Here is a 12,443-nt window from a genome sequence, read left to right as displayed (position 1 = left end):
GGGGGAAAAGGCTTCCCCTGACGAAGAGAGGAGTCATGTGTCCACCATTGAAGCGCCCGTCGAACCTGAGAGGGCAACCTGCACTGATGATCGAGGGAGAACGGACTTCCGTCCCAAGCCGCTAAGAGAGCATGCTGCAGGGGACGGAGATGAAATTGAGCAAACGGAATTGCTTCCTTCGCCGCCACCATCCTTCCTAGAACCCTCATCCCGAACCGGATAGTGTGAGGGCCCGGTTGTTGAAGACTTCGGACTCACTGCCCGAGCCTTGTCCTGAGGGAGAATTACCAACCCTCGGGAAGTGTCGAAAATCATCCCCAGAAATAAAATCCTCTGAGCTGGGGTAAGGGAAGATTTCTTCCCGTTGATCAACCATCCTAGGCGAGATAGGGTATCCAGTGTGATAGGGTATCCAGTGTGATGCTCACATTCTCCTCGCATGCCCGAAAGGACGGCCCCTTTACTAAGAGGTCGTCTAAGTACGGCAAAACCACTATGCCCCGAGAATGTAGAATCATAGAATCATAGAATCGTAGAGTTGGAAGGGACCTCCTGGGCCATCTGGTCCAACCCCCTGCTCAAAGCAGGATTCTCTAAATCATCCCAAAGACATAAGGAGCTGATTGACCTCGACGTGATTTGAACACGCAACCTTCTGATCTGGAGTCAGATGCGCTACCATTGCACCACAAGGTCAGTTTAAGTAGAAGGGCCATGACGACCGCCATCACTTTCGTGAATATCCCGGGGGCCGTGGCCAACCCGAAAGGTAGGGCCACAAACTGAAAATGCCGGCCCTCGATTGCAAACCGAAGGAACCTTTGATGCGGGGGAAAAATAGGGATGTGCAGGTAGGCATCCTGGACATCGATCGAGGCCAAATATTCTCTGTGCTCCATGGACGATATGACCGACCGGAGAGATTCCATGCGAAAACGCCTGACCCTGATGAACCTGTTCAGGAGCTTTAAGCCCAGAACCGGCCTTACTGTTCCGTCCTTCTTGGAGACTGTGAACAGATTGGAATAAAATCCTTGGGTCTTCTCGCACTCTGGTACAGGGACAATGACCCCGTTGCGCCGCAACACCTCGATGGCCCCTAGCAATGCCCCTGCCCGGGATTCCGTTTTGGGAAGCCGGGAAAGAAAAAAATCGTCTTGGCGGATCTTTGACAAACTCTATTTTGTACCCGGAACACACTAATTCTGCCACCCATGCGTCACGCGCCACCGCGACCCAGACGCGGCAGAACCTGCGCAGACGTCCACCTACTGTGCTGTCCTCGGGTACTGGATGCCTCGAGTCATTTCGCTGAGGGCTTCTGGGACCTGGCCCCCCTTAATCTGGGCGGGCGGCCCCGCATCCTACAAAGCGGGTTGGTTCTATACGTGACCTGACGCTCCTTGTCTTGGTTATAGCGAGCTGGGGTGGAGGTACTGGCCGCTGCCATCCACCCGGGGGCCGCGCCATTAGCCGCATCCAAGGATGCCTTAATTAAATAGTCACCCGCCATCGCGATCTGACTTGCTATCTCCGCCACTTCCGTCGGCAAATCTCTATCCTGTAGGACCTTGTTTAAAGAATCTGACCATGACATCATGGCTTTGGCTACCCATGTTGCCGCAAAAGAAGGAAAGAGCGCTGATCCCGATGCTTCATACACCGAGCGAGCTAAACCTTCTATGAGTCGATCCGTGGGGTCCTTAATGGAAGAACCGCTAGGTACTGACAACAAGGACCTTGAAGCTAGGCGTGACACTGGGGGATCCACTACCGGAGATTCCGCCCATCTTTTACAAAGTTCCGATGCGAACGGATATCTCGTTTCCAGCGTTTTTTGTCCTGAAAAACGTTTGTCTGGACGTTCCCTATGCCGCTGCACTACATCCTCGAACTCAGGATGAGTGCTAAAAACTCTATGTGGTCTCCTGGTCTTCTTAAAGGATACCTTATGACCTGCGGTTAGGGAGACATCATCGTCAATACCCAGAGTCTGATTGACTGCTTCAATAAGACTGTCTACCGTCTCCCGGTACCCCGGGGTATCCAGGTCCAAGGACTCTTCCCAGTCATCACCTGAACTCTGCTCGCTCTCAGAAAATGGTGACGGTGAGCGAGATGCCGCACTCACGGATGCTGAGGCACCGGAGGGGCCAGGAGACGCAGTACGGGCTCTTTTCCTGTGCGTCTGCCTAGAGAGTGTGCGGCCCCTGCAGGCCGGAGGCTCTTGTGAGGTGGATGACCCCTCCCAAACAGGCGAGCCGTCATCTCTACCCCTTTCCGGGGCCTGAAGGGTCTCAATCGCCTTCGTGAGCGAAACCATGGACCGAGAGAATGATAACGCCCATTCTGGGGGGTCCAGACCCCTGGGCTCTGTCGCAGGGGAGGGCTCCTGGGGGCGTTCGGAGTCGCAGGCTCCACATAACTTAATAGTTTGCGCTCGTGGGAACATCACCCCACAGGAAACGCATGCAGGATAAAGGAACGTGTGCGTTTTCCTTTCCCAGACATACTGCTGGCGTCGGCCCACACACAAAAAATCCCTTAAAGGTTTGGGGGGGGGGGTAGGCGGAGGGGGGAGGAGGGTACTGTGTAGTGCCCTAGTGTGGCTCCGGGACGGGGTCGCACTTACCCGCTCCTGCGCGTCTCTCCCAGTGCTTCAGTTCGCGCCTCACTCCTGGTAGGCTGCGATTCCTCTGTGATCGCGGCCTACCCTGCCTTACCGCCGGGGCCTCAATTTAATCCGGCGCCCGCCCTGGAGATGGGGGGCGGCGCCGGAAATGACGTCACGCGAAGGCGGCGCTTCCGCCCGCGGCCCAGGCCAAAGCCACGGGCTAAAGTAAGAAGTGGTCCGCCCGACCGCTACCCCGGCCGCCCGTCTCCCCATGCCCGGCTGACGACGGGGGGCGGCGCCGGAAATGATGTGCGCCCAGGGCGGCGCTTCCGCCCACGGCCCAGGCCAAAGCCGCGGGCTAAATTTAGAAGCGGTCCGCCCGACCGCTACCCCGGCCGCCCGCCTTCCCATGCCCGGCTGACGACGGGGGGCGGCGCCCGAGATGACATGCGCCCAGTGCGGCGCTTCCGCACGCGGCCAAGGCCGAAGCCACGGGCTAAATTAGAGCCGATCCGCCCGCCTGGCACACCGGCAGACCGCCATCCGGCTGCAGCTCCCAACAGTCTCTCGGACCGCGCCAATACCCGGAGGGAGGCGAACCAGGTTAGAGGAGCGGAGGGAAAGGTGGGTGGGAGGGGAAGGGGAAAGCATGCCTTTCCGAAAACGCTGCCCAGGGCCCTCCACTCGCTCCAGCACATACCTGAGGTACTCTGTTTAAGACGGTGCAGGCACCCTAGCTCCGACCGCCTTGCAGGCGTGAGGAGAGGGACCGTCTGCCGCCCTGCAGCACCGCCGTCATGCGTTGGTGGAGTCATGGGGGCCGCACAGACTAGTTGTGCCTCTGTGCAAGCCCATGGTTTCAATACCTAGGGGTGGACAGGGCTAAGTCTGGCCTAATGTCCCACGTTGCGGGAGAGGAAACGTGGAGGGACACTCGCACGTGGTCGCCCGTTGCTGGTTTGGGGAAATCGGATCCTTTCAATAGGATGCGTTGCCCCTGTCTTATCTTCATAAAACAAAAAAACAAAGAAAAAAAATAGATGTCTGGGGAAAAGTCCCAGATATGTCCCTCGGTGCGGGAAAGGATACGCGGAGGCGATACTCAACGCGTGCTCGCCCGTTGTTGGTTTGGGGAGATCGGACCCTTTCTATAGGATCCGTCGCCCCTGTCTCATCTTCATGGTAAACTAGAGAAAAATAGTCTGGAGAGATCCAGACTGCGTGTGCCTCCATAAGACACGAAGCAAAAAACTGGTTTCCGCCCGCTATCGGGGCGAGGGTGTATGCGGCGGAGGAGGAGCTAACTTGTTTTTTGTATGCCTAGTGTCAGCCTCCAGATGGCAGTAGCACACACCCACAGTCTCTGGGTCCCCCAATGAGACGAAGGAGAAATGTACGATGCAGAGGCACCCCCTAACTGCATGGGTTCCTCCACCCTCTCCCGTATGGATTCACCACTAGACTGCTCCCCTGGCAAAGGGGCAATACCCTGAAAAAGAGGCTCCAGAGAAGATGGTCTTACCCACCTATCCCGAAGACGTCTATCAAAACGTATAGTCAACAACATAGCAACCTACAAGGACTCAGGGTTTTCATACACTGCCAGAGCGCCAGGACTGCGGATCTCCCTGTAGTAGAAAGATCACAATACCGACTCGTTGCTCTTCATTTCTGGAGGAGTGAGGACAAAGTTTAAAATAAAGTTTGCAAGCTTTCTTAAACACAAAAGACTTGTCCCTTCCTCCGGAAAACCTGTCTGGGAGGGCAACCTTGGGCTCAGTTTGGACCAGCCTACCTGCAGAGACCCCAACATCAGCGACCTGCAGCCGCTGTCGCGGCTGCTGAACCTCATATCGGAAATCATTCACCCCCAGAGACAGACAGCATAGTTGCTCTGTCAGCCCTGCAACCGGATACATACCAAGGGAGAAAAGGAAAAAAAACAGACAAAAAAACAAAACAAAACACGTGTCAGTTTTTTTTCCATTCTTAAATATGCATGGCCTTTGATAATGTCACGCACAATGTAGGAAAGACCAAGAACAACATGAAGGGAGGAGGGGAAGGGAGCCCAACACTAGGGAATGGGGGAGTGGAGACATCTAAGCAGATACAAAGTCACCCTGTCAGCCCTAAATGTCCCTATATAGGTTCTGAACCTATCACCAAGCAAGAACCTAATCCCTGCCTGACCCTGCCAATAAACCCTGCTTAGGGAAGAACGGGATAGGCAATAGTTAATCCCCACTACCACTAAAGACAGCTGGGGTAGACAAACAAGGGGAACACTTATCTTGAGAAGACTCAGAGATGTAACACAGATGTCCTCCAGCAACACCAAAGAGGAAGATAGCGGACAGCTATAGCTCCAAGCCTCAACAGGGGAAAATGGAAATATCAACAGCAAATGCCAGCAGCAAGCTTGGAGTTTAAAACACCCAGGTCCCTGTGTGTCAATTAGAGTCGAAGAAAGGTTGCCACTGGGTCAAAGAGTCAGAAGGGTTAAGAGGTGTTTGAAAAGCCAACCGTTGAGACTTTCTGCAGCTAGATGCAGTGCGACTGGCTCAGGTTCTGTCATACCTGTGACGTGGTTTATGGTCTCTGAAATCAGCCCAATTCCCTCGGGTCCTGCTGGAACATTAGAAAACCAGGGACAGAAGATTCTCTTCGGAAACAATATACGTTCTGCATAAATTGATCACAAGTTGCTATTAGGTAATGGGATCCATATATGACTAAGGGTAAGTTCAGACGAGCGCTAAACTTTGTGGTTCAGGTCTGCAAATTGTGGATGTGACGGGCTCTGTGTGTTTGTGCACATAGCAGACGGGTACAAGAGATGCACATGCACTAAATATATATAATAAATAAATAATAAATAAGGGCACGGGACTATGGGATGGTGGATATGTATGATGGGTATATGGGCACGGGACTATGGGATGGAGGATAATTTGTTATAACTAACCACAGTTAGTTACTATGCCCGGCCAGCGCCGGGCTCTTCAGCTAGTAAATAATAAATACATACGGACCAGATTAGCAAATGCTGAAACTTATTCCAAGAGGACAAATCGCCCACATGTGCAAATACATAGGCTATAATTGGTTAGGACTTTGTGCACACGGACTGAAAATATATTTGTGTGAACGAACCCCAAGTGATTTTCATCCACCGGTAATCTGTGAAGGTATAAATGTAAAGCCGCCACATAATGCTTTAATAATACTTTCATACAGGGTTTTATCAGCAACTTAAAATAAAGCAATCACCTATACTTCCACATTTAATCCATCTGTGACCCCAGTACAGCAACTCTGGTAATCCCTAGCGGTCTCTGCCTACTTTCTACAGCCGTGACTTTCCATCCATGAGCCAGAGAGCGCTGCAGCCAATCAGTGTTCTAATTGGTCACATGCCATACATGCAAGCATCACAACTATGAAAGTGATTTGCTGAAGAAGTCACGTGCGCATGGATGGTACATCATAACGAAACCACTGGAGTGCATATCAAACAAGTGACTATACATTACCACTTTCTTCATAGTGGGTATTTTCCTTTAAATACTGGAAAAACCCCTTTAAGAGCTGCAGTCTTCTCTATGTTGGGCTCGGTGTAAAATCAGGGCTTTGCAGACTACTGGAACTAACATTTGGGCTGAATGCATTTCCATTCCATTTTTGTCCTCGGTGGCCTTCAGCAGCTGTCCAGTTTGCCACCCACTGCTGCATATGGGGTCCTAATAAAACAAGAGTTAGAAACAGAATGGCGGATGGAGGCCCAACACAGGTTTTGTATTGGTGGCCCAGGAGCCACGTGGGCTGTCTCGGCATCTGCTCGCAGGGCCATCGTGGGGTATTTGAAAGCCCTTGAAAGATAATTGCTATTAGATCCCTGGTAGTATGGTAAGTGTAGTGTTTCTGCTAATAACATTACATCAGACAACTGCTCCCATTGCAATTCCCTAATAGAATAAGTAATATTCACCTGCTGTCACCGCCTTCATCACTTTTGTCCTCACTTGTATCCCACGCTGTTACATGAATTTTTCAGACACAGGAGTTCAACGTGCAAAGCTCATTTTATTTTCCTGGCACTAAAACCAAAGTCTATAAACTCAGAGAGGAAGAGGCATCCCGTCCCTCCCAAAGCCTGAAATATTTCATGTCTACATCCCGGGATATGAGCAGGACACTGGAGGACCACACTCAGGAGAGGGACCCGCAGAGCAGCCGGGGTAAGGAGTGTGAGTGTGCATGGGGGGTGTGCGGTGATGGCGACACCTGCAACCCCAGACAGGTTATATAATAATACAGCTGCGGGACTGGAGCTTAGTCATAAAGTTAGGGGTCTGGCGGAGGCCGACAGATGTAGCAGAGCTCAGATTAACAGACAAAGCGGTGAACATATCAAATGAATAAGAATTTAGTTTACAAAATGTAGCAGAGCTAAACTTGACTGATGTAGCACAGGTAAGAGCTAAATTTAATAGGCGTAGCAGAGCTAAATTTGACAGATGTAGCAGAGCTAAACTTGATAAGTATAGCAGAGCTAAACTTGACTGATGTAGCAGAGCTACATTTGATAGACGCAGCAGAGCTAAACTTGACTGATGTAGCAGAACTAAGAGCTAAATTTAATAGGCGTAGCAGAGCTAAATTTGACTGATGTAGCAGAGCTAAACTTGACTAATGTAGCAGAACTAAACTTGACTAATATAGCAGTTACACTTGACATATGAAGCAAAGCTCAGATTGTTAATCTGAGCTCTGCTATATTTTACAAACAAAGGGGAAAGTTGAATACATCAAACGTAGAAACATTTAGCTTACCAAATGTAGCTAAATTTTACAGATGTGGCAAAAGTGAGGATGACAGATGTAGCAGTGCTCAGATTGTAAAGCATAGCAAAGCTAAGACTGGCATACATGGCAGCACCTGACTGCAATAAGTAGTAGAGCTCATCTTGTCATACAAGGGCAGTGTGTCAAGGGCAGAGGTACTCAGTTTACCTAATGTAGCAATGCTAAACTTGACAGATGTAGCAAGGATGATATTGACATATGTAGCAGTATTGTGTTTGTCGGACATACACGAGCCGAGTATGCCAGATGCAGGACGCTCTGCTGAGCAGATGTGCAGAGCTGAGTATGTCAGCCATAGGAGTGCTAATGTCCCAGATGTAGTGGAGGTGAGCTTGCCTGATGCAGCAGAGCCGAGTCTGTCAAGTGATAACCCTCTACATGAGATGATAATCGGCTCCTTATGGTAAAGTCAGTAAATCCTATAGCATTATCTAAGAAATGTCCCACAGGAGAATAAGTCCACTGCATACTGTGTGTACACTGGTGACGCTTCATTACAAGTAAGAGGTGAAGTGAGGGTCCCAAGAAGAAGGGGTCACCGATGTATGTGCTGCATCCTGTCAGGAGCTCCAAAACTCACCATCTCCCTGTTTCCTGCTTTAGATCTAGAAAATAGAAAAAAAAAATGAGTGTAGCCAATGCTGCATTAAGAGGTGCAGGCAGGGCTGAGGACGCATATGGATGACAAGGTGATATTAAATTAGAATTAGCCAGAAAACCCCCAGATAATTTAGTTTTCCAAGGAGCATACCATTTGTGTAGGGGACTGTGGAGTATTATGTCCCAGCGTGAACCTGTATAAAAATGCATACAGTATGTTGCCCATAGAGGTTTATATATATATATATATATATATATATATATATATATATAGCTCTATTTGCTGCAGTGTGCATAGTGGCATCAGAGGGTGCTGCTGCAGTGGAGGGATGGGCTTTGCGAGGACATTCGCGACTTGTCATTGACGCCACGTCGGCCGGTAACAATCACCAGCCCGAGAATCGGTCTGCGTGGTAATGCACTCAATGCTCGCCTCTGCCTGAAGGTCCAAATATTAACCGTTCAGTAACCAAACAGTTGCATTACTGCTGTTTGTACTGCGTAAAAAAACGGAAGCGAGATTTCTGCAAAGTGCATCAGTTTTTCTATTGCTCCAAAGCCCACATTTTCTATAGCAGCCTATTCTCCAAAGGTCAACATGAATAGTAGTTAAACAAAAGCTGTGCAGAGTAGGGGGTTATGGACATATCGATGTCACGATATCAGGAATCCAAATTCCCAAGCACTCAAGGTGTTAATGCAACAATGGATTTTGTGGTCGGGTTCCCAGGGACTTCTTGACACTTCGTCTTCCCAGTATTAGGAGAACAATCCCTCCCGGGTCATGAATCTCATCGTCTTTCTATAGGCCCGGACAGAGTTTTTGGGTGTATGTGGGAGGTGAAGGGGTCAGAGGTCATGGTGGCTTCACAGGTCATCTGGAAAGATAATCTATAGAAAGTGCCCCCTCTTCATCACTGGCCACAAAGCGCGCTACCAGCAGGAGACTGGCACGACCCTTCAGTCCCTTCAGAGTCCGGGTACTGTCCAGCATCTGGAAGGCAGGGACAGAGGGCTATTGTGTGCTCGGGGACAGCTCTTTGTGCTCAGCACAGCTGTGCAGGACGCACAGAATAGAGAAGGGTGGAGGACAAAAAAAAAAAAGGCTTCGGGGGTCAACAAATCTGTGATAGATCGGCCAAAACCAGCAACGAAATGAGGTCCAGGCACTGACAACTCAGACCTGAGATCCAGAAGTGTCCTGGAGACTTGTGCAATTACTGCCAGCCCTGCCCTGTCTGGTTATGAAAATGCCACGTTGGTATTACCAGATTTACTATGGTGAAAAAAGTCACTAAAACTGGTACAAAATAAGTAAAACTGCAAAAAAAAAACAAAAACAAAAACAAAAAAAAAACAAGTATGCTACAACATTGGGTAGAAATGGGGTAGAAATGGGGGAGCACTCACCACCTAATACAGAGTCCCGGTTTCAAAATCATCAGTCCAGTAGAAAATCCATAGTGACACAGCCGGTATACCTATAAAGAGGAGAAATCCTGGTGACAATATACCTAAACCGACAAAATGGAGTATAGTGCAGACAGCATAAGCAGTGATAAGGTATTTATTATATTCACAAAAGTCTGAAAAACAAATGTACAGAGCAGCTTCTTCTGGGTTTTGTTCACCTTTGTGTATGATAGCTCCATATAGAACATATAACCAAGTGATTTACAAACGACGTAGCATCCTGCACATAATGCAGCTTCACATATACTATACTGTACTGTGCCATATGTTCAGTCAAAAATATTATTTACGAACAGCACAACCATATCGAAAATAAATTACAATTGGCAAAAATAAAAATTAGAATAAAAAGAAAATATATTAAAAACAGAAATAATAAAAAACAAAATAGAAAACATACAATTGGTCCAAAATTGAAAACAAAACAAAGTTACACATATATAAAATACATATATATAGCAATATATATGACAAAATAAAAATACTACTAATAATATAGATGCTTTCATAGATCAATTATATGTACAGATGAAACCAGAAGTTTCCATACACTATATAAAAAGACACATCTGCATGTTTTTCTCACTATATGACATGATATCAGAATACACCTTTCCTGTTTTAGGTCAATTAGGATTACCATAATTATTAATATTTGCCAAATGCCAGAATAATGAGAGAATGTTTAAGGCATTTTATTACTTACTGTCGAAAGTTTACATACACTAAAGGTACTGTCACACTTAGCGATGTACCAGCGATCCCGACCAGCGATATGACGCGGTCAGGATCGCTGGTACATCGTGGTCGCTAGTGAGCTGCCACACAGGCAGATCTCACCAGTGACATCGCTGGGGACGGGGGTCGCTACTTACCTGTCACACCAGGCGATCCTGCGTCCTCCCGCCCGGCTCCACGCTCGTCTCTCCACAGGAAGCGCCGCAGGAAGCTGACGACGAGAAACAGTCCTGGACGTTCTCGCGCGATCAGCGATAACCAGCGGGGGAGGCGGTCGGAGGTAAGTATCAGACACAGCGATATCGCTAGCAATACCGCTATAACGTCACAAGTTATTGCGATATTGCTAGCGATATCGCTTAGTGTGACAGTACCTTAAGATTACTATGCCTTTAAACAATTCTGGACCGCCCATATGATGATGTCATGTGTTTGGAAGCTTCTGTGGATGTATTTTAATGCACACCTGAAACACACTGCATCTTTGTGTAGCATCATGGGAAAGTCTAAAGAAATCTGCCAACAGTAGGTATTTCAATTTTGGAGCAATTGTATGTTATATTTTATTATCATTTCTCTTTCTTTTAGATATTTTGCATTTTTGTTCTAATTTTATTTTTGCTGTTTGTAGTGAACATTTCACTGTAGGCTGGGCCGGACTAGCCATTTGGCAAATGCCAGATGGGCCTGTCTGGTCGTGGGCTGCATTGTCTGCTATGTTGTTAACAGAGTCGGTGTTCTTAAGACACTCATACTGCTAAGGCCTGTTTCACACTTCATTTTTTTTGAGTCAGTTAAAATCCGGCAAAATGGCGGAAAGCGGATCCGTTGCTAACTGATGTGAACGGATGCCACCGGAAAGAGAGAGAGAGAGGGAGAGAGAGAGGGAGAGGGAGAGGGAGAGGGAGAGAATTTTGTGTCCGCCAGAAATGATTTCAGGGTTAAATTTCCGGCTGACTCCGGGCATGCGCACTATAAAATGCGGATCCTGCAGCAAAAAAAAAGTTACATGGTTCGTCCAGGCATGTCGGCGGACGCAAAAAAAATTGACGGATCCGCAAAAAAAACGGATCCAACGTATGGCCATCCGTCAAGATCCGCCGGTAATGCAAATCAATGGGGAAAAAAACGGATCCGCCAAAGAAAAGGCGGATCCGTTTTTTTTGCAAAACGGCGGATTTTAACTGATGGTCAAAAACGGAAGTGTGAAACAGGCCTTAAAAATTATATTGAATGGTAAAACAAAATTTCTTGTCAAAGTGACAATAGCTGTGTAACAAACATTAAGATTTCAGGAAACTGATCAGAAAGTTATGTGAGAATCATGTGGGAATAGTGGATGAGGGCAGGTATATCTCGCCCAGATTCCTTTCCTATGTGGCCTAGTCTGGTCAGTATCGCACCTGCTTGCTAATGAATAATGGGAGGTGGATATAAAAGAATGCCAGGTGGTTGTGTGAGGGTCTCAGCCTGGGAACACAGAGAGCCTGTCTGTGTGAGAGACACACGTGAGTGGAAGCAGTGTCCACTGCAACTGTGGTTTGGCTGGACGGGAGAAGCCCGCCAGTTGGTAGTTAGGTTGTACTTTGTTTAGTTAGTGCCGGACAGGCAAGGATTTGTTTTATGTTTTATTTCCTTTTGCATTGCTTTCACCATTAATAAACCTGACCCAGTGTCAGTTATACCCGAATCCCAGCTCTGCGCCTGAGTTTCATGCTGAACGCACGTGACCTTTGACCCCAGCAAAGGCGATCCCGGAGTGTTTTATCACATTGTGGTGGAGAACGCGGGCAACACGTTGCAAGCATGAGCATGGAGGACATGGTGAAAGCGCTGGTACAGTCCACCGCCGTCCAGCAAGAAGCTAATCGGGTGATGATGGCCCAGCTGAAGGAGTTGGTGGACATGACAGCTACCGATCGTTCGCTTCTCCAGCAGGTGGCGCAGCGCCTGGCAAGCCTACATGAGGTTAACCTGGAAGCCGAGTCGAGAGTGATTCACGTGAGTCGGTACTGGCAGAAGATGACGACCGAAGATAACGTCGAGGCATACCTGACCATGTTTGAACGGACGGCGGTGCGAGAAAAATGGCCGAAGGCACGATGGGCCGGCCTGATTGCCCCGTTTCTTTCCGGTGAGGCCCAAAAGG

General features: G+C 48.5%; 1 long non-coding RNA gene and 1 other non-coding gene across 2 annotated transcripts in view; both read right to left on the bottom strand.

Moving 5' to 3' along the window:
• Positions 1–624: 624 nt before the first annotated feature.
• Positions 625–696, bottom strand: TRNAW-CCA (transfer RNA tryptophan (anticodon CCA)). The gene has a single exon. It is a non-coding gene; the product is annotated as a tRNA-Trp (tRNA).
• Positions 697–6,680: 5,984 nt separating this feature from the next.
• Positions 6,681–12,443, bottom strand: part of LOC141046598 (uncharacterized) — a 33,157-nt gene continuing 27,394 nt past the window's right edge. The window contains exons 3-4 of the long non-coding RNA XR_012219618.1: positions 9,494–9,564; positions 6,681–8,088 (exon numbers count right to left, since the gene is read on the bottom strand). This is a non-coding gene — a long non-coding RNA (uncharacterized lncRNA). The remainder of the gene's footprint in view (positions 8,089–9,493; positions 9,565–12,443) is intronic.

This window comes from Dendrobates tinctorius, unplaced genomic scaffold (genome assembly GCF_039654945.1).
Source record: "Dendrobates tinctorius isolate UK_male_01 unplaced genomic scaffold, ASM3965494v1 ptg000120l, whole genome shotgun sequence".
In the NCBI taxonomy this organism is placed as follows: domain Eukaryota; kingdom Metazoa; phylum Chordata; class Amphibia; order Anura; family Dendrobatidae; genus Dendrobates; species Dendrobates tinctorius.
This window is presented reverse-complemented; position numbering and strand designations above follow the sequence as displayed.